The sequence below is a fragment of the Palaemon carinicauda genome, chromosome 32 (genome assembly GCF_036898095.1).
Source record: "Palaemon carinicauda isolate YSFRI2023 chromosome 32, ASM3689809v2, whole genome shotgun sequence".
Lineage (NCBI taxonomy): Eukaryota > Metazoa > Arthropoda > Malacostraca > Decapoda > Palaemonidae > Palaemon > Palaemon carinicauda.
In genome coordinates, this window is record NC_090756.1 from 20,295,845 (window position 1) to 20,315,308 (window position 19,464).

General features: G+C 50.6%; 1 pseudogene; it reads left to right on the forward strand.

The window, feature by feature from the left end:
- Positions 1-863: 863 nt before the first annotated feature.
- The window catches only part of LOC137625722 (gastrula zinc finger protein XlCGF57.1-like), a 43,457-nt pseudogene continuing 24,856 nt past the window's right edge, over positions 864-19,464 (forward strand).

The window sequence follows — 19,464 nt, forward strand, 5'->3', positions numbered from 1 at the left end:
AATGGTATGTGAAGCCACAACGTTTTTAATTATTGCAGAAAATTTTCTCATAGCAACTGAAAATTTGCTTGTAATCATAGAATAAGGGCATACTATTGGTAGTAGTACATTTGTACAACCGTTTAAACAGAATGACTGATGATGGCAAAATGTATGAAAGGCCATGGCCACTTCTGCTTTTGTTACCTCCTTTTCATCTGTTTTTCTTGATCATGAAGTTTGAAGAGGAGGATTTTTTCTTTTTGAGATTTTCTGAATCAATGTGTCACGTGATATCATTCATCCCACCATGTTCAATAACTGAAATTGCAATAGCATAAACCACAGGCTGCTTCAAAGCAATTAATTCCTTGTTTGATAAAAATGCACTCGCTGGAATATTCACCACGAAATATACATTTTCGTTTTGACATCTTAGGCTGGATGCAATTAGTTTTAAAGATGAAAAAATAAGCCGTAGTAAACAGTATTTGCACTCTGGTATTGGAGGGTTACAAAGGCGTTACCAACTCAAGGGTCAGCACTAACCTGGCGCCAACTAATTTAAAAAGTTGCAAACGCCATTGGCTGCTTTATGTAAACATAGTAAACTTTTAATAACATGTTTTTGTTATTCAATTTATATTTTTATCATCGTATTTTCAACAAAGAATCGCGATTTTACATTATATCATGAGATAAGAATTTTAATCAATTTTATTTTCTATTTATTTTCATATTTTCTATGATGAACTAAATGCGGATTATGCGGGCGGCGGGCCCACAACTTCCACAAGAGAAAGAGTCCCGTGGGTGTCTTGTCCAGAACACGGGTCAATTTGGACAAAAGGATAAAATTCGGGACATGTCCCGCAAAACCCGGACGTCTGGCAACCCTATTCATGACTCATGATTATTTACCTCCTATGACTCATGAATGTCTCATGAAAATGAACTTTCAGAATATTGTACCGCTTTGCAAGAAGAAGAACGCCATGTTGGTAAACAAACACAACTATTCAAGGTGAACACCTTAAGAAGGTAGTAAGAACATTTTTATTCAGTGCATAAAATATAGAAATGATGAAAGTAATTTTATACCAGGTGTGGAGAGAAATAGAAAAACACAAAGCCAAAATATAGAATTAAACAGCAGCGGCACCCTTGCAAAGGCTAGTAGTGAATGAATGAAGTTTGTACAACTGTACGTCAGTCGCCTTTGCTAGTAAGTATTTGCTATTAGACAATGAAAGACCACAATGGCTTTCACATATTCTGAAGGCTATTTAGCCGGAAAGTTTTGTTTGGTTTCATCGTAGTGTATTACAGGGCAATGTAACCTAGGAAAACAACTACTTTTACTTATAGAAAAAATTACGCTCTCTTCGAAAATGACACTCGTTCCCGTCGCAAATTAATAGTTTCAGAAATATATATACATCTATATCCTCCAATAATGGGGGACCCCCAGTGGGAACTCGGGGTTTTGGGTGGGGAAAACATACTAGGGAATCGATATATAAACGTAAAACAAGCCTTTTCTTCTCTATACATTACCTTCTTGAAATTATAATAACCGGAGGAAAATACAAAACAATATATCTGGATAAACTTTGGAGGCTTCACTACAAAGATTGTGTCATGAAAAAATACAGTAACCAGTGCTGCCAACGTCCGATGTAGATCAAATGTTATTTTGTGACCTGTCATACTACTAGGCTAGGTTAGGTGGGTTTGTTAGATTCTGTGCCCTTTTTGTACTTTTTATATATTGAGTAAAACTTATATGGAGAAATTATTTAAAATACATATGGAAATATCTATCATTACTATCTTTAGTAATGTCAGCGTGCCGTTGATAACTCTGTGTACCATACGTCAACGTTGGTAACACTGTGTATTATTGGTAACGTTGCTAATGTTATCGTTCGTTCGTAAGAGAAGTGACACCGTGCAACTTAAAGTTATCCGAATTGGTTGATCTGTTTGTTTCCGATTGAAATGAACATCAAATTCGGTTAATTCACGTTATTTACTATAAGAAAACAATAATATATCGTTTCCCCAGTATGTTTTCCCCACCCAAAACCCCGAGTTCCCACTGGGGGTCCCCCATTATCGTAGGATATAGATGTATATATATTTCTGAAACTATTCATTTGCGACGGAAACGAGTGTCATTTTTGAAGAGAGCGTAATTTTTTCTATAAGAAACAGTAGTTTTTTTCCTAGGTTACATTGCCCTGTAATTCACTACAAAAATACCGTTTGTTTTAGGGTAGTATAGCTTATGACAGGACATGGCTAAGGATAGACCAGGTTAGTATAGCTGAGGGTAAGCCAGGGTATTGTAGCCTAAGATAGGCCACAGTATTGTAACCTAGGATAGGCCAGAGTAGTGTACCCCAGGATAGACCACCGTATTTTATCCTAGGATAGGCCAGAATAGGGTAGTCTAGGATAAGCCAGAATAGTGTATCCTAGGATAGGTCAGAGTAGTTTATCCTAGGATAGGTCAGAGTAGTGTACCCTAGGATAGGTCAGTGAAGTATAAGCTAGGGTAGTATAATCTGGGATAGTCCAGGGAGGTATTATTATTATTAACCTATGTTAGGAAAGAAGGTAAGATAAAAGAATAGTACAATAATTGTTATGTAGAAAATTGTACTGGTAAATGTTGTATTCTATGGTGTCTTGACCGTTTTCTGTGACGATAACTGGGTAAATAAATCCATAGTTCATGAGTTATGGTGGGTTGACTAATATAACTCGAAAACTGGTGTCTGCCAGTTATTGTTATAAAAAATATTTGTTCCGTAACTGGAATACAAACCACGCTATTTAAAGTGGGTAATTAATTTCGCGTAGCTGAAAGGACGAGCCATAAAATTTTAACGAGGGATTATTACCCCACCGCTAGTTAAGGGGGGTTAGGGAGGGTAGCTAGCTACCCTCCCCCCTCACACACCTGTGTTGTAGCTCCACTTTTACTTTGGCTCGGGTGGTGATCGGACGTGTCCGCCTTCACCCTCGCCTCTTTGACAGCCATTAATCATTGCTTTTCCTTTCTTTTTCTCAGAGTGTTGTGAAGTTGGCCTCTACAATGCGGAAGTGCCCTGGGGTACCTGACCGCCCTTGTGGGACATTCATGTCTTCCATCGAGACAGATCCTCACACCTTATGCCCTTATTGTAGGGGTCAGCGGTGTGAAAGTGATAATGTTTGTATGGAATGTAGGGAGTGGCCTACCTTCCTGTGGGAGAGGTTTTCTCGGCGCCGGAAGAAAAAGTCCAGACGGGATATTTCTCCTTCAAAGGTTTCTTTGAAGAAGGTAAATCCTAAGGACTCTTCTTCCGTAGCCCAAACCTCCTCCAAAGCTCCCACTCGGTCGGCCTCTCGTGTTGTTGACCGATCTCGGGGTTTGGGAGAGGGAGTTGCCTCCCATAGCGAGGCAGCTCCTCCTCCTCCCCCAGGGGAGGATTTAATTATTTCTCCTGTTAATGATGATCTTTTGCAGCTTTGGGCTTCCTTGGGGCTTCAGGGTTCGCCCTCCAAGGAAGCCCTGTTTGACATGATCAGGTTGGGAGCAGCTGTCAAACAGTCACCGGCAGTAGCAAAGGTTGACCCTCTGTCTATTGTCAAGGCTGTTGTGGCAGACGCTTCCAAGGAGAGTGTTCAAACCCCTGCTCCTGTAGTAGCTGAAGGCTTAGCTCCCCCCTCCGAACATCCTTCGAGGGAGGATCTAAGTCCAACGGTCTCTCCTGCGGGTGATTCTTCCCCCTGGGGGAGTTCACTGACTGAGACTCCTCTTCGGAGGACTGCCGATGGTTTGCCTGCTGCTCCCAGAGGACGCATCCGACATAAGGCTCACCTTCCTCTTCGTCGCCGAGGTCTTCCTACTCCTCACAAGGGTGTTAGGAGGCGCCTCTTCGGATCTTCATCATCGCAGTCCCCTGCAGAGGAACCTCGTCCTTCAGCTACCGTTCCTGCTACTTCCTTGGACCTGGACCTCTCTGCAGATCATTCGCGATCTCCTACGCCTGCCAGACCAGCTGACCTGCCTTCACCTTTCCTGGCTGCTGACTCGCTGTGGGCCCCCCCACATCCCGTTTTCAAACGGGCACCGGTCCCTTCAGGGCAAAAGGGGCTTTCACACATTGTGTGTAAGTCCCTTAAGCGCCAGGTTTCCCCTGTGCGCCAACGTTCGCCTGCGCGCAAGCGCTCACCGGTTGCTGTCTCATCTCGCCAGCGTCCTCCTGCACGCCCACGATCTCCTGTTCGCCCTGCAGTTCCAGAGACTACGCGCCCGCGATCTCCTGCTCGCCAACGGACCTCTGCGCGCCCTCGGCCTGATACACGCCATGGACGCCCTCAGTCTCCTGCTCGTCAGCGATCTCCTGCGCACCAGCGCTCTCCTGCTCGCCAGCGCTCTCCTGCTCGTCAGCGCTCTCCTGCTCGTTAACGCTTGCCTGCTCGTCATCGCTCGCCTGCTCGCCCTCGATCTTCCGATCAGGGCTCCAAGGAGAAACCTTCTTCCTCTCCTGCTCGCCAGCGCTCTCCTCCACGATCGCCGACTCGCCACCAGACCTCGCCTGCTCGCCATCCCTTGCCTACGCGCCATCGCTCGCAGTCTCCATTGCCCGCCCACTGCCAGAACTTCGGTTCCTGACGAACGCCCTTATGCGCGCCCACGCGCTAAGTATATTCCACCTGCACGTACGCGCCCTATGGCTTCGCCCTTACGGGCCCTTCATCATCCTGTGGCTGCACTCCATCCGAGGTCTCCGGAACGCGTACCAACGCGCCCCGTCACCTATGCGCCCACGTGCCCTGACACCTACGCGCCCACGCGCCCTGACACCTATGCGCCCTGTCGCCTACGCGCCCACGAGCTCCTTCTCCTGCGCGCCATCATTCGCCCACGCGCCTGCGCGCCATCGCTCGCCTGCGCGCTATCGCTCGCCTGCGCGCCATCGCTCGCCTGCGCGCCATCGCTCGCCTGCGCGCCATCGCTCGCCTGCGCGCCATCGCTCGCGTGCGCGCCATCGCTCGCCTGCGCGCCATCGCTCGCCTGCGCGCCATCGCTCGCCTGCGCGCCATCGCTCCCCCGCGCGCCATCGCTCCCCCGCGCGCCATCGCTCCCCCGCGCACCCACGATTTCCCTCGTCCACGCGCGCGAGTAATCGCCCCCCGAGCTAGGCAATGGCCTATCTACCCAGTGCAATGCCCATCACGTGCCCACACAGGATCCGGCAGTACGCGTCGGGTCATCTTCATCGCGTCCGTCTCCCCCCCCCCCCCCCCCCCCGTAAGCGCATGATAGCGCGCCCAACAGAGGGAGGGAAATCTTCGGACAGGTTCAGGATCTCTTCTACAGCTTCTTCTTTTCAGGCAGACCCAGTTGTAGTTTCTACTCCTAGGGATCTAACGATCCCCTTCCCTCCAGAGGGTGTCTCTGACAGCGCTGCTGTCAGTCGGCTGCCCTGGTTTGGGCCCTTGATCAGAGCGGTTGCGCAGGCTTTCAAGCCCGCCTTCTCTGAACTAGGCCTCAAATCAGCGGCTATCTCGGCCCCCCTGAAGAGGAGGAGAGGAGTGGACGACGTGGTTACTTCTCCAAGGGCGAAACTGGTTCCTCGGTAGCCGTCGAAGAAGGCTCCTTCCCCTCCCTAAACTTTCTCTCCATCCCCCGTGGACGAGGGTTTTCCGTCCTCAGGGGATTCTCGTGAGGTGAGGCGTTCTCCCATCGCACCAATTGGAGAAACCCCACCTCGCGCAGAGAAGTCTCCTCGGGTGGAGGCAGAGAAGAGCCCCCCACCATCTTTGTTGGAATCCTGCATCCCTCCCAGGAGGGAGTCGAAGGACTCCAAGACTGTCCCAAAATCTTCGTCGAGGATCAGACCAGAACCAGCTAAGCCCGCGGAGAACGTCCACGAGTCCCCTCAAGAAGAGCCTTTGGGGACTGGAGACCTTGCTGCTAGTCCATCAGGAGGAGAGCCGCAGGAGTCGGAGCATGCCTTTTGGCAAGTTTTGGCTCTGATGAGGAACCTTAACAGATTTTCGGATCCGCAGATTCCTCCTCGAGAGGGCAAGGACATGGTTCTGGACTGAGTCTTTGGTACTCAAAAGCCCCCTAAAACCAGCGCGGCTTTGCCCTGGTCCCAGGGGGTCAAGAGTGCCAGAGATAAGGTCGAGAGCCAGCTCTCCGAGCTAGCCTCCTCCAGCTGTTCCAGCGCCGGAAACAAACTCCTCCCACCTCCTCGTGTCCATCAAAGGAGGTACTTTGAAATCATCGAGGAGTCCTGTTTAGCTATTCCCTCCACCACTCGGTGGAAGAGCTCTCCAGGGGAGTCCCTCTCGAGAGACTCTCCAACCGGCCAGTGTCGTTCTCGGCCTCGGAGACTCTCTGCCAGGAGAAGGTAGCGAAGTGTGCCATGCAGGCCACTTCGTGGCTGGATATCTGGCTAGGATCTCTTGGCATCCTGATACGATCCTAAGACTTGTCTAAGGAGAGTACCAGGAAGGCCTTGGAGACCTTCCTTCGTTCAGGCACTCGTACCATCGTGTTTTTGGCCTACCAAGTCTCGAACTTGCAGGCTAACACTATCCTGAAACGCCGTGATACGGTGTCTGAAAGATTCAACTCGAAGGTCCCCAACACCGAGGTCAGTAAGCTCAGACATTCCTCCCTTTTGGGGAGTAGCCTGTTTGAGCCGAAAGATGTAGAGCAGGTGGCTGAGAGGTGGAGGAAGTCCAGCCAGGACTCCCTCCTACAGAGGGCTTTAACATCAAAGCCCTATAAGCCTCCAGCACCCCAACAACCTCGCCCTGCAAAGACGACAAAACCGGCAATAGCAGCAAAGGCAGCGGTGTCCAAACAGCCCTTTCCCGTCAAGGACAGGAGAGGCAAGAAGTCTTCCAGGGGAGGCAAGAATCCTAGGGGGAGTGGCCGAGGCCGCAAACGCTAGGATTGGCAGTCCCCCCGCACGTCCACCAGTGGGGGGATGCCTTCAAAGTTGCGCGTACAGGTGGCAGCAACTCGGGGCCGATTCCTGGACGATCTCCGTGATCAGCCAAGGATATCGCGTCCCGTTCATTACATTTCTTCCTGCCCTGACAGCGAATCCAGTGTCGTTCAGCTCTCTTGCCATGGGATCGGCAAGAGGACAAGCCCTTTGGGCAGAAGTCAAGACCATGTTGAAGAAGGACGCTCTCCAAGAGGTCGTCGACGGGTCCCCAGGCTTCTACAGTCGACTCTTTCTTGTAAAGAAGGCGTCTGGAGGCTGGAGACCAGTCATCGACCTCTCAGCTCTGAACAGGTTTGTCAAGCAGACCCCGTTCAGCATGGAGACGGCAGACACGGTCAGACTCGCAGTGAGACCGCGAGACTCCATGTGCACACTGAATCTGAAGGACGCGTACTTCCAGATCCCAATCCATCCGTCTTCAAGGAAGTACTTAAGATTCAGCCTAGACAACAAGATCTACCAGTTCAAGGTGCTGTGCTTCGGTCTCTCCAGAGCACCTCAGGTTTTCACCTGAGTGTTCACCATCATCTCTTCTTGGGCACACAAGATCGGCATCCGTCTCCTCCGTTATCTGGACGACTGGCTGATCTTAGCAGATTCGGAGTCAACCCTTCTTCGACACCGAGACAAACTTCTGGGAATTTGCCAAGATCTAGGGATCATGGTAAATCTCGAGAAGTCTTCTCTGCTTCCTTCCCAAAGACTGGTATATCTAGGCATGATATTGGACACCAATCTCCACAGAGCGTTCCCATCAGACGACAGGATAGCAAGGCTGAGGAAGGTCGCAAGTCCTTTCCTCAGACGAGACGAACTCCCAGCCCAATTGTGGTTACGTCTCCTCGGCCATCTCTCATCCTTGGTCTGTCTAGTTCCCAACGGTCGCCTCAGAATGAGATCTCTGCAATGGCGACTCAAGTCCCGGTGGAGTCAAGGACACGATTCCCCGGACGTCTTGATCCCTATGGGTCTCACGGAACAGTCGGACCTTCAGTGGTGGGTGGCAGACGAGAACCTACGAAAGGGAGTGGATCTTCTCGTCCTCCCCCCGGATTTGATGCTGTTTTCGGACGCCTCAAAGAAAGGGGGGGTGGCCCACGTTCTGAACCACAGGACCTCAGGCCTGTGGTCAGAATCAGAAAAGTGCCTCCATATAAATCTGCTAGAAATGAAGGCCGTTTTTCTGGCCCTTCAAAAGTTCCAACAGCACCTGGCGGGTCACTCTGTGGTGGTGATGAGCGACAACACCACAGTAGTGGCTTACATCAACAAGCAGGGAGGTACCTTTTCAGAACAGCTATCCCATCTTGCAGTATAGATACTGAGTTGGACCGAAGTCCACTCGATTCCACTTTTGGCTTGCTTCATTCCGGGCAAAAGGAATGTGCTCGCCGACAGTCTGAGCAGAGCGTCTCAGATAGTGAGTACCGAGTGGTCTTTGGATCGTCAAGTAGCCAACAAAGTCCTGACTTTGTGGGGTTCCCCGATTGTGGATCTGTTCGCGACAGCGTTGAATTTCAAACTGCCGCTGTACTGTTCCCCAGTCCCGGACCCCAAGGCTCTCTGGCAAGATGCTTTCCAACAACGGTTGGACAACATCGATGTATACGCCTTTCCCCGTTCTGTCTGATGAGGAGTGTACTCAACAAGACCAGACTATCGGTCAACCTCTCAATGACTCTCATAGCTCTGCTGTGGCATCACGCGGAATGGTTCCCGGACCTTCTGCAACTCCTTACGGAGCCTCCGAGAGAACTCCCTCCACGACACGAGCTACTCAAACAACCACACGCCAACATCTTTCACAAAGTCGTAGCTTCACTGTGGCTTCACGCCTGGAGACTATCCAGCATCTCCTCGCAGAGAGAGGATTTTCGCAACAAGTTGCGGAAAGGATGTCTGGACAATTGCGAAAGTCATCCGCAGGAATCTACCAGGCGAAGTGGAGAGTTTTCTGTGGTTGGTGTCGTGGAAGGGGTATCTCTCCACTCGATGTCACTATTCCAGCAATAGCGGAGTTCTTCGTGTATTTGCGGGAAGAAATGCGCCTTTCAGTCTCGGCAGTGAAAGGCTATCGCTCAGCCTTAAGTCTAGCCTTCAGGCTCAAAGGAGTGGACATTTCTTCTTCACTAGAACTTTCCTTACTCATACGTAGTTATGAACTTACCTGCCTTCAGTCGGAAGTGAGACCACCTCCATGGAACGTGGTTCGAGTCCTCAGGTCTCTTAAGAGACCTCCCTACGCACCATTATGCCAGGCTTCAGATCGCCACCTGACTTGGAAGACGGTGTTCCTACTAGCTTTGGCGTCAGCCAAGCGAGTTAGCGAACTTCATGGTCTCTCGTATGATATCGCCCATTCAAGGGGATGAGGGGAGGTAACGTTCAGCTTCGTCCCCGAGTTTATTGCTAAGACTCAGAATCCCGGAGTGCCGGACCCTCGGTTCAACTTCTTCCGGATTTTGAGTCTTCGCTCCGTAACAGATGACCCAGACCATCTCCTTCTGTGCCCAGTAAGGAGTCTGAGGCTATACCTGAAGAGAACAGCTGCAGTTCGTCCCCAAGTGCGGGCTTTGTTTGTCAGCACTGGGAGAACGAAGAGGAGGGTTACCAAGAACACCATCTCAGCATGGATTCGCAAGGCCATCCATCTGTCCCTGAATCCTGACCCTCCTCCGTCACGTCGCCATAGAGCTCATGATGTCAGGGGAGTAGCTACCTCCCTGGCCTTCAAGAAAAACTTCTCAGTGACGCAGGTTCTGCAAGCAGGGGTGTGGAAGCGTCGAAACGACGTGACCCACAGGAGGCTCGATACGTTCTCTATCGGCCCTGTGGTAGCTGCACAACAGCTGGTTTAAACCTCAGGCTCCTTAATGGACAAGTAGCAGAGGGTTGAGGGCATTGTTACCCGGTTTTAGTCTGCATGAATGAAAAGGTATGCCTGGCCCTTATTATTTTCTTCATCCTCCCCTCTCTTGGGGAAAGCAGCATCCTGGGTTCTCTGCACAGCTGACCTCAAACCTCTGCAGGTAAACCATGTTCCCTTGTGTTCCTAGTATTAAGTTAATACTGCCGCGTCCCCATACCCTGACGAGGTGGTATTGGGAGAGTCCTAGCCTTGAGTTTCCATCTAAAGAACTTCAGATCAACTTCCTAGGACGAGTCACACATATTCCTTCACACACATCTTACGTAGGCCGCAGCCCTTGCATAGCAAGGTGCGAGCGAGGTGCAGGGACTCTTTATTGTTGAGTGCTGACACACTCAGATAATGAGTCCCCGGGCAAAGCTAAAAGCCAGTATGGCTGGGACTTGTTCCACCCTTCCTAAGGGTTAAGTCACCCACTTTAAGTAGCGTGGTTTGTATTCCAGTTACGGAACAAATGACAAATTCGTAGATAATTTGTATTTTTCCTAACTATACAAACCTTAGCTATTTAATCAAACTTGCCCGCCAGCCCTGTCCCCCTTGAAGTCCTACTCTAAGCAAAAGTGGAGCTACAACACAGGTGTGTGAGGGGGAAGGGTAGCTAGCTACCCTCCCTACCCCCCGCTAATTAGCGGTGGGGTAATAATACCTCGTTAAAATTTTATGGCTCGTCCTTTCAGCTACGCGAAAGTAATTACCCACTTTAAATAGCTAAGGTTTGTATAGTTAGGAAAAATACAAATTATCTACGAATTTGTCATTTAAAACACCCTAAATTACACTATGTACGAGTATTATTTTCTGCTTTACAATAAATGTAATATTCTATATCGGTAATGTCAAAATGACAAGAAAAAATAAGAAGAGTTACCCAATTATTTTAATATAGTTGCCAAACCGCAATAATTTTTTTGAAACAACAATCGTGTGCTTCATTTAAACAGGTTGAAATTTGACGCCACTGAATTTCAGCAATAAATATAGACCTTACATTGATTTCAGCATCTGAATACTAATATACTGAATGAATTATTCTTCATAATGAACAAATATTTTTCCTTCTTGTAGGTTTTGAAAAATGTTTTTTCGTACGCGAGCATACAAACCATCGTCTTTTAGTTAGGGAGTTTACTTCAGCGCAAGCTGGAATCGGTCATTGAAAATGGATAACGAGCACTTATCTAACTCTGCCCCCCCCCCCCTCAAAGTTGGTTCTCTATTAAATTTTGCTTTGACTACACTGATATTCACATGCTTATTGATTGTTTTTTTTTAGCATGGTTGTTGATGTGGGAATAGAAATAGGAAATTTGTGTCAGCAGGAGGAAGGGCGGGCGATGCAACCGTTTCATGGCAAAGACGGACGTAGATCCGTATTCCCTGAGCTTCGTGTCGGGGCATATCTATATGCAGGCATCGCTTGTGCTGAGTATCGATGTGGCCTCCAGTGCAGTGGTAGGTGTATGCTCTGAAGGGAAAGAAGAACACTAGGCCTTGGCCTGGGTTTGACTGGGCAGCGCCCAAGAAGACAACGACGAAGGTTGCTGCCGCTGCTTCCTCCGAAGGGAGTGTGTCATCTGCTATCGCCCATGTAATGGTCCCTGACGAGTATGTCGCAGGGGTCAGGGGAGCGTGGATAGACATCGGCATCTTTTTCAATTTTTGCTGGTGTGCTGGGGACTGTCAGTGTTTGTTGCTCACCTTTGACTTAAGGAAGGACTTAGCCTGGACTTCCTTAGGTCTTTCAGATTGACCCTCTATGACTGGTATGAGGGAGTTGGTTGCCAAGGCTTCCTCTCCCTCAGTATATCCTGTGAAGGTTGTTGTTCCTGTGGTGCCAGGGGTGGAAGAGGTGGTGGTGCCATCAGTGTCAGGGAACCTGGGTACTCTGGCTTGATTACCTTCAGGTCATTGAACAAAGTACCAGGGTTAGCGGAGATAAAGAAAGGCAAAGATAAGAGTAAGTCTAGAATTACGTCAAAAGGTGTGATGCCAATCCCTGACCCAATCCTCCTTACCCCTCCCCTTGTGTCCTCCCTCATTGTCAGAGAGTGTGCCTTCCCCTTCCCCAGTGTTGTGGCTCCTGCCATAGCAAACGGTGTGGTTCTTCCCTTGGGGGAGCATCACCATCGACGGTTGCTCCAATCTCGACCGCTCTGCTTGCAGAGCCAGGAGTGAGGGTTAGGAAGAGAAAGAAATGCGCACACTATTCCTCTTCCTCCATCTCAAATTCTGACTCATTCTCTCACCAGAGGAAGAGTTGGAAGGGGTCAAAGAATCTCAGAAAGGCCAGTTGTAGTCGTGGGGATTAGGGGTACCCAGTGATACCACCACCTCTTTTGGGAAAGGTCGACGGTACCTGGGTACCCATTATAGAGTAGCGCCAGCTACTCTGGTAGCTAGACCTGGCCAGGTAACCTTGGCTAATCCATCTACTCTGGTGATCAGTCAGAACAGATAGGTGTGTGGCTCTGTTTCTGGGATGATGGAGCTGTTGCAGCCTCCATTACCTTTCCTTGCTGGTCGTTAGATGGCAGCTCCCCCTCTTGCATTGAATTGCTCATGATAGAGAGGGTGGCACCATTCGATGCCGTACTAGAGGGCTTGCGCTCCCTAGTAGGCAGAGAATGTGGGGCGAAGGGCTCTTTATCTTGTGTCCATGATCATGAGACCTTTCCCCCGTTCTATCATTCGGCTGGTAATTAACATGGTGTTAATTATGTCTGGAAATCAGGATGACCCTGGTGGCTCCCAGATGGCCACACACCAAGTAGTATCCCGATCTGCTTGCTCTTCTGGTCTAGGTCCTGAGAGAATTAGCTCCCTAGCCCACTCTTCTTAGTCATTCTGTGAGGCAGAGGTACCACCAGTCCATGGAGCCGTTTTCCCTTCACGGATGGTGAAGCGTAAGACTTTTCCTGAGGCACTGCACATGGAATGTCTGGATACCTCTGGAAGTCCTCAACAGGTGTCTGCCAGGCTAAGTAGGGCATCTACAATTGGTGTTGTAGAAGGGGTATTTCTCCAATCATAGTAGAGCATCTCTAGCACAGATCGTAGATTTCCTAGTCTTCCTTCGCCAGGAGAAGCACCTCTTAGTTGCGGCCGTCAAAAGATACCCCTCAGCCATGAGTATGGTCTTTCGGCTGAAGGGCTAGACCTCACTGCCTCCTGGGATCTCTTATTTTTATGAGGAGCTTCAAACAGTCTTGCCCATTTCAGGACCTCAGGCCCCCAGAATGGGATGTGATCTTAGTTTTCAGGGCTCTTACATGCATCTTGTTCAGTCCTTTAGACAGATCGTCAGACAAGAATTTGACACTCAAGACTGTGCTCTTTCTAGCCTTAGCAAGGTCTCTCTTATTTAGTCACCCATTCATGGATGGAAGGATGTCTCTTTTAGTTTTGTGCTGTAGTTTGTGGCCAAGACATAAAATCAGGCAATGCTTAACCCCAGGTTCGAGTCCTTCTTCATCCCCTCCCACTTGGAGAAGTCGGGTAGTGATGAAGACAAGATGCTCTTGTGTTGTGTTAGGTTGCTGCAGTGCTAGCTAAAGAGGACCCAACATCGTGTGTCTGAGTGTAGGATACTTTCCATTAGCACTGGTAGATCCAAGGAAGAGGTGTCAAGGAACACAATCTCTTTTTGGCTTTGTGAGATGATCAGAAGGGTCGAAGACTTGGATGATGAGGGTACCGAAGATCTAGCCAGAATTAGAGCTCTCAAAGTCGTGTATTGCCCTTTCTCTCGTATTCAAGAAGAACCTGTTAGTGGGCCAAGTTTTGCCCTTCCCCACACCTTTTGTTTAACTGCTCGTTAAAGTATTCAACAGCTATCTAGCTTTCGCACTGAAACATATTCCCTACATAAAGGTCTCGGGTTTGTATAGCTAGGAAAAATACAAATCACTTCGAAAAATATTGATTGTTACTAACCAAAACATTCTATTTACATTTATTTTCAGTTAAAGTGTGGTATAAGATGTTTTATTATGAATAGCATCATTAGACATTAATGCTATACAGCATTCTAATGCTTGCTTATTTACTGAACGTTGGCAGTCAGTCGCCTCCACCTCTCCTTGTTTATAGCCATTTGTATCACTTGATTTGGAATAATATTATCCTCCAAGCCCACCACAATATTTTTCATGTACTGTACTTTGTCCTCTGTCCTCCCAATGAGATATAGGTGCTCTATTTTCTCTCTTCTAATGATGTGCCCAACAAAACTCAATTGTCTTTTTCTTATTTCCTTTACCATTGCTCTGTGCACTCCAAGTCTTGCCATTACCTCCTTATTTGTTACTCTGTCCCTCCAAGATATTCTGAGCATCCTCCTGTAGAACCACCACATCTCTGCTGCATTCAGCTTGTTCCTAAGCTATCTTGTTATTGTCCAGCTCTCTGATCCATACATAAGGGTAGACCTTACATATGTTCCTAAAGCTCTAACTCTTGTTTGCACACCAATTTTATTGTTTATTTTTTTCACGTTTTTAAAGGCCTTTTTGGCTATCAGGATTCTCCTCTATTTCTCGTTTTGCTTTACCATATTGTGTCGCTATACTACTCAGGTAAACAAAATTGTTTGATTGCTTTATTCTTTCATTGTTTATTGTTATATAGCATATTGGGGGTTCAGAGTTCTTTGGTGCCACTACCACTTCAGTTTTTCTTATATTTATTATTAGTCACTCTCTCTGTTCACTGTATCCAGAAGTCGTCGTAATTTTTCAACAGTGTCAGCAATGATCACTGTGACGTCTGCATAACAAATGTTATTTATATTGACTCCTCCGATGTTAATTCTTTCCACACCTATTATGTTTCTCAAGTTAATTTCCCCATATATCTCAAATAGATCTGGGGACAAAACACATCATTGGCACACTCCTCACTCTATTTCTATCCACAATGTCAAATTATTATCAATGTTGACTGTTGCCAGTTGACTCCAGTAGAAGCTGGTAATGAGTCTGATGATCATGCCATCTAGGTTTAAACTTTGTTTGTTCCGTAACCGAAATACAAACCACGCTATTTACATTGGGTTTACTGTACCTTTTAGCGCAGCTGAAATGACGAGCCAATAGTTTTAACGAGGGTTAATTACCCCCGCACTAGTTAGCGGGGGGTAGGGGAAGGGTAGCTTGCTACCCCTCCCCCCCCCCACACACCGGTGACTTGCTTCTCTTCACTTTTGGCTCGGCGATGAAAAGACGTGTCTGTCCATCGTCCTCGTTGACAGCCTTTAATCTTTTTTCTGCTTTTTCTTTACTACAGCTTGTGTGTTTGTTTGAAGTTGACTACCGATTATTATTATCTTTACTATGCGTACGTGCCCTGGTGTTGCCGGCCGCCCTTGTGGGACCTTTGTGTCGGCCTTGGATACGGATCCTCACACCCTTTGCCCTCAGTGTCGGGGCCGACGGTGTGACCAGGAAAACGTGTAGTGAGTGTAGGGAGTGGTCTGCCTCCCAGTGGGAGAGGTTTGGCCGCCGGCGTAAGAAGAAGTCCAAGAGAGACCGTTCTCCTTCGGGGGTTGCCTTGAAGGAGGAAGGTTCTCGGGACTCTTCTTTCGCCGCCCAAACCTCCTCCGAAGCTCCCCCTCGTCCGGCTCCTAAGGAGAGTCGGCCGAGTGGTAGCGCAGGCCCTAGTTCTAGTTTCCGACCTTGAGTGGGGGGAGAGGGCGTCGCCTCCCATAACGGGGCGGTTCCCCCTCCTCCTCTGGGGGAGGTTATTGATAATTCATTGTCTAATGATGATCTCTTACAGATTTGGGCTTCCCTGGGGCTTAAGGGCTTGCCCTCCAGGGTCGCCTTGATTGACCTTGTCTCGTTGGGGGCCGCCGTTAAGCAGTCGCCGGCGGTAGCAGAGGTGGACCCTCTGTCTATCGTCGACGTCGTGGTGGCAGAGGCCTCCGACGGGGCGGGGCAATCCTCTGCAGGTGCAGTTGAGGATGATGGTGCTGAGGGCTCTCCTCCCCCTTCCGTACATCCTTCGAAGGGGGAAGTGAGTCCTACGGGCTCTTCTGCTGTTCAGCTTCCCTCTAAGGGAAGTGCCTTGACTGAGACTCCCCTTCGGAGGACTGATGGTCCTGATGATCTTCCCCGTGGCCGCCTTCGCCGTAAGGCTCACCGTCCGCTGCGTCGCAAGGGCCTCCCTTCCCTTTATAAGGGGGTTAAGAGGCGCCTTTTTGGATCTTCTTCCTCCGAAGGGGACTCTCCTCGTCGTACTCAGCCTACAGCTCCTGCTCCTTTGGACCTCTCTGCAGACCGTTCTCCAACTCCTGCTAGAACTTCACCTTCTGGGGAACTCGTCACAAGACGAGCAACGGTCCCTTCGGGGCAAAGGGATTCTTCCCTTTCACGTGCAGTGTTAGCGCCCAGGCGCTCTCCTGCTCGTCAGCGCTCTCCTACTCGTCAGCGCTCTCCTGATCGTCAGCGCTCTCCTGCTCGTCAGTGCTCTCCTGCTCGTCAGCGCTCACCTGTTTGCCGGCGCTCTCCTGATGTTCGCCCTCCTCGTCAGCGCTCTCCTGAGGACATCCTACATCCTGTGGTTCCTGAAGAGCGCTTAGCGCGCCAGCATTCTTCTGCTCGCCCTTCTGCAGTGTTAGCGCACAGGCGCTCTCCTGCTCGTCAGCGCTCTTCTGAGCGTCAGCGCTCTTTTGAGGATCATCGCCCTCCTGCTCGCCAGCGCTCTCCTGTGGTCTCTGACCATCCTGCAGTCCCTGTTGGACACCTTGCGCGCCATCAGTCTCCTGAGCTCTCTCGCGATCCTCATCCTGTGTCTACGCAACATCGTCCGCGTTCTCCAGCGCATGTTTCAAAAGCACATGTTCGCCCACGCGCCTACGATCTTCCTGTTCCTGTTCGCGAACACGCCGCGCCACCTATTCCTTCACAGGATCTCACGCGTCGCCCCCCTGCTCGCCAGCGTTCACAGATGATTCTAGTATCGCCTGTTCGTCAGCGTTCTCCTACGCGTCAACGACCACCTGTTTATTGGCGATCTCCGGACCGCCCGCGTGATTTACAACCTGCGCGCACGCGTTCTCCAATGCTTCGTCGACCAAAGGTTCTGGAAGGACATGGTTCGCCTTCTACTAGCTCGCCATCGCGCGATCATTCACCTGCGCGTCATGCGCGCTATCGCTCGCCAACGCGTCGCCATGTGACAACGCGCCATCGCTCACCTGCGCGTCAGCGTTCGCCAGCTCACCACCGATCGCCTGCTGATCTACGCCGCCAGCGACCTTCCTCGCCCACGCGGCAACGCGTTCCCTCGCCAACGCTTTCGTTCGCCGACTCGGACACACACTCGTTCACCTGTACACCCTCGCGCCCACTCACCTGCGCGCCCGCGCGATCATCCGCCTGCGCACCCGCGCGACCGTTCGCCCTCGCGCGACCATAGTTCGCGGCGAATTTCGCAGCCAGTGGTAGCAGCAGGAACGCATGTTCCTAGACAGCGCTCGGGATCGCCTCCATCCAAACGCAGGACTGTAGTGCAGGACAAGGAAGACACTACGGAGAGGTTAGTGCATCATTCTTCCCCCCCTTCTTTTCAGGCAGGTACTGTGGTGTCCACTCCAAAGGATCGCCCGATCCCTTTCCCTCCAGCGAGGATTTCGGACTCTGTGTCCGTGGAGCAACAGACTTGGTTTGGTCCTCTGATGCGGGCGTTAGTGAGGGTTATGAAACCAGCACTCGCCGATCAGGGCAACAAACCAATGGCTGCCTCTCCTACGCTGAAGAGAAAGAGAGGAGTGGACTTCGTGGTGACTTCCCCCAGGGCGAAGTTGGTTCCCAAGAGGTCTGTCGCGAAGCCCCCTTCTCCTGCTCGAGTGCTTTCTCCTTCTCCTGTGGACGAGGCTTTTCCTTCCTCGGGTGAGTCAAGTGAAGCGGTAGTCTTTCCCTCGGCACCAAGGGGGGAGACTTCGCTTCATGGAGGAGAGTCGTCTCATGAGGAAGGGGCTCCTCGAACCTCTTTGTTGGGATCCTGTATCCCTCCCAGGAGGGAATCCAAGGACTCCAAGACCGTCCCAAAATCATCTTCGAGGATTCACCAGGAACCCGCGGCTCCCCGGGGGAACGTCCACGCTTCACCCCAGGAAGAGATTCCCGGGACAGGAGACTTAGCTGCCAGCCCGCAAGGAGGAGATCAGTAGGAATCCGAACATGCCTTCTGGCAGGTCCTGAGCCTGATAAGGCAACTTAACGGGCTTATGGACCCCGTGATCGCCCCCCGTGAAGGCAAAGACACTATCTTAGATGAAGTGTTTGACGTTCGGAAGGCCCCTAAGTCCAGTGCGGCTCTGCCCTGGTCTCGGGGTCTGAAGAGTGCCAGAGCTAGGGCCAACGCTCAGCTCGCGATTCTTGCCTCCTCCAGTCGTTCCTCTGCCAGGAACAAGCTCATCCCTCCTCCTCGTCTTCAGTAGAGGAGGTATTTCGAGATCTTGGGTAAGTCCAGCCTTGCTCTTCCTCTCCATCACTCCGTGGAGGAGCTGGCGAAGGGAGTTCCCCTTGAGAAGCTCTCTGCCCGGCAGGTGTCGTTCTCGGCGGCAGAGATCCTTAGCCATGAAAAGGTCGCTAAGTGTGCCATGCAGGCCACTTCGTGGCTGGACTTTTGGCTAGGAACTCTGGGCATCCTATTGCGCTCGGAGGATTTGTCCAAGGAGACCAATAGGAAGGCCCTGGAGACCTTCTTACTCTCGGGCACCCGCTCCATCGAGTTTTTGGCGCACCAGGTTACCACCCTGTGGGCCAACTCGGTGTTGAAGCGGCGCGATGCTGTGGCCGAGAGATTCCATCCGTGGATGTGTGTAGGCTCCGACATGCTTCCCTTCTGGGGGAGAACCTGTTTGAGCCTCAGGACATGGAGCGAACGGCTGAGAGGTGGAGGAAATCCAGCACGGACTCCCTCCTTCATAGGGCCCTTACAGCTCGGCCCTATAAGCCTCCAGCTCTGCCGCAACAGCAGCAGCAGCCTCGTAAGGCTCTGAAGCAGGCACCGGCAGTTAAGAAGGTGGTGTCTAAGCCCCAGCCCTTTCCAGCCAAGGTCAAGAGGGGCGGTAAGTCCTCCAGGGGAGGCAAGACTCCTAGGGGTGGCAGTCCCCCTGTGTGTCCACCTGTGGGGGGATGCCTTCAGCGTTGCGTCCGCAGGTGGCAGCAACACGGGGCCGATGCTTGGACGGTCTCAGTGATCGGCCAAGGCTATCGCGTCCCGTTCACAATATCTCAACCTCCCCTGACAGCGAATCCAGTGTCGTTGAGCTCCTATGCCACGGGATCGGCAAAGGGGCTGGCCCTTCGAGCCGAAGTCGAGACCATGCTCGAGAAGGGTGCTCTCCAGGAGGTTGTCGACGGCTCCCCAGGCTTCTTCAGTCGACTCTTTCTTGTAAAGAAGGCGTCTGGAGGCTGGAGACCTGTCATCGACCTCTCAGCTCTGAACGGGTTTGTCAAGCAAACCCGGTTCAGCATGGAGACAGCAGACACGGTCAGACTTGCGGTGAGACCACAAGACTTC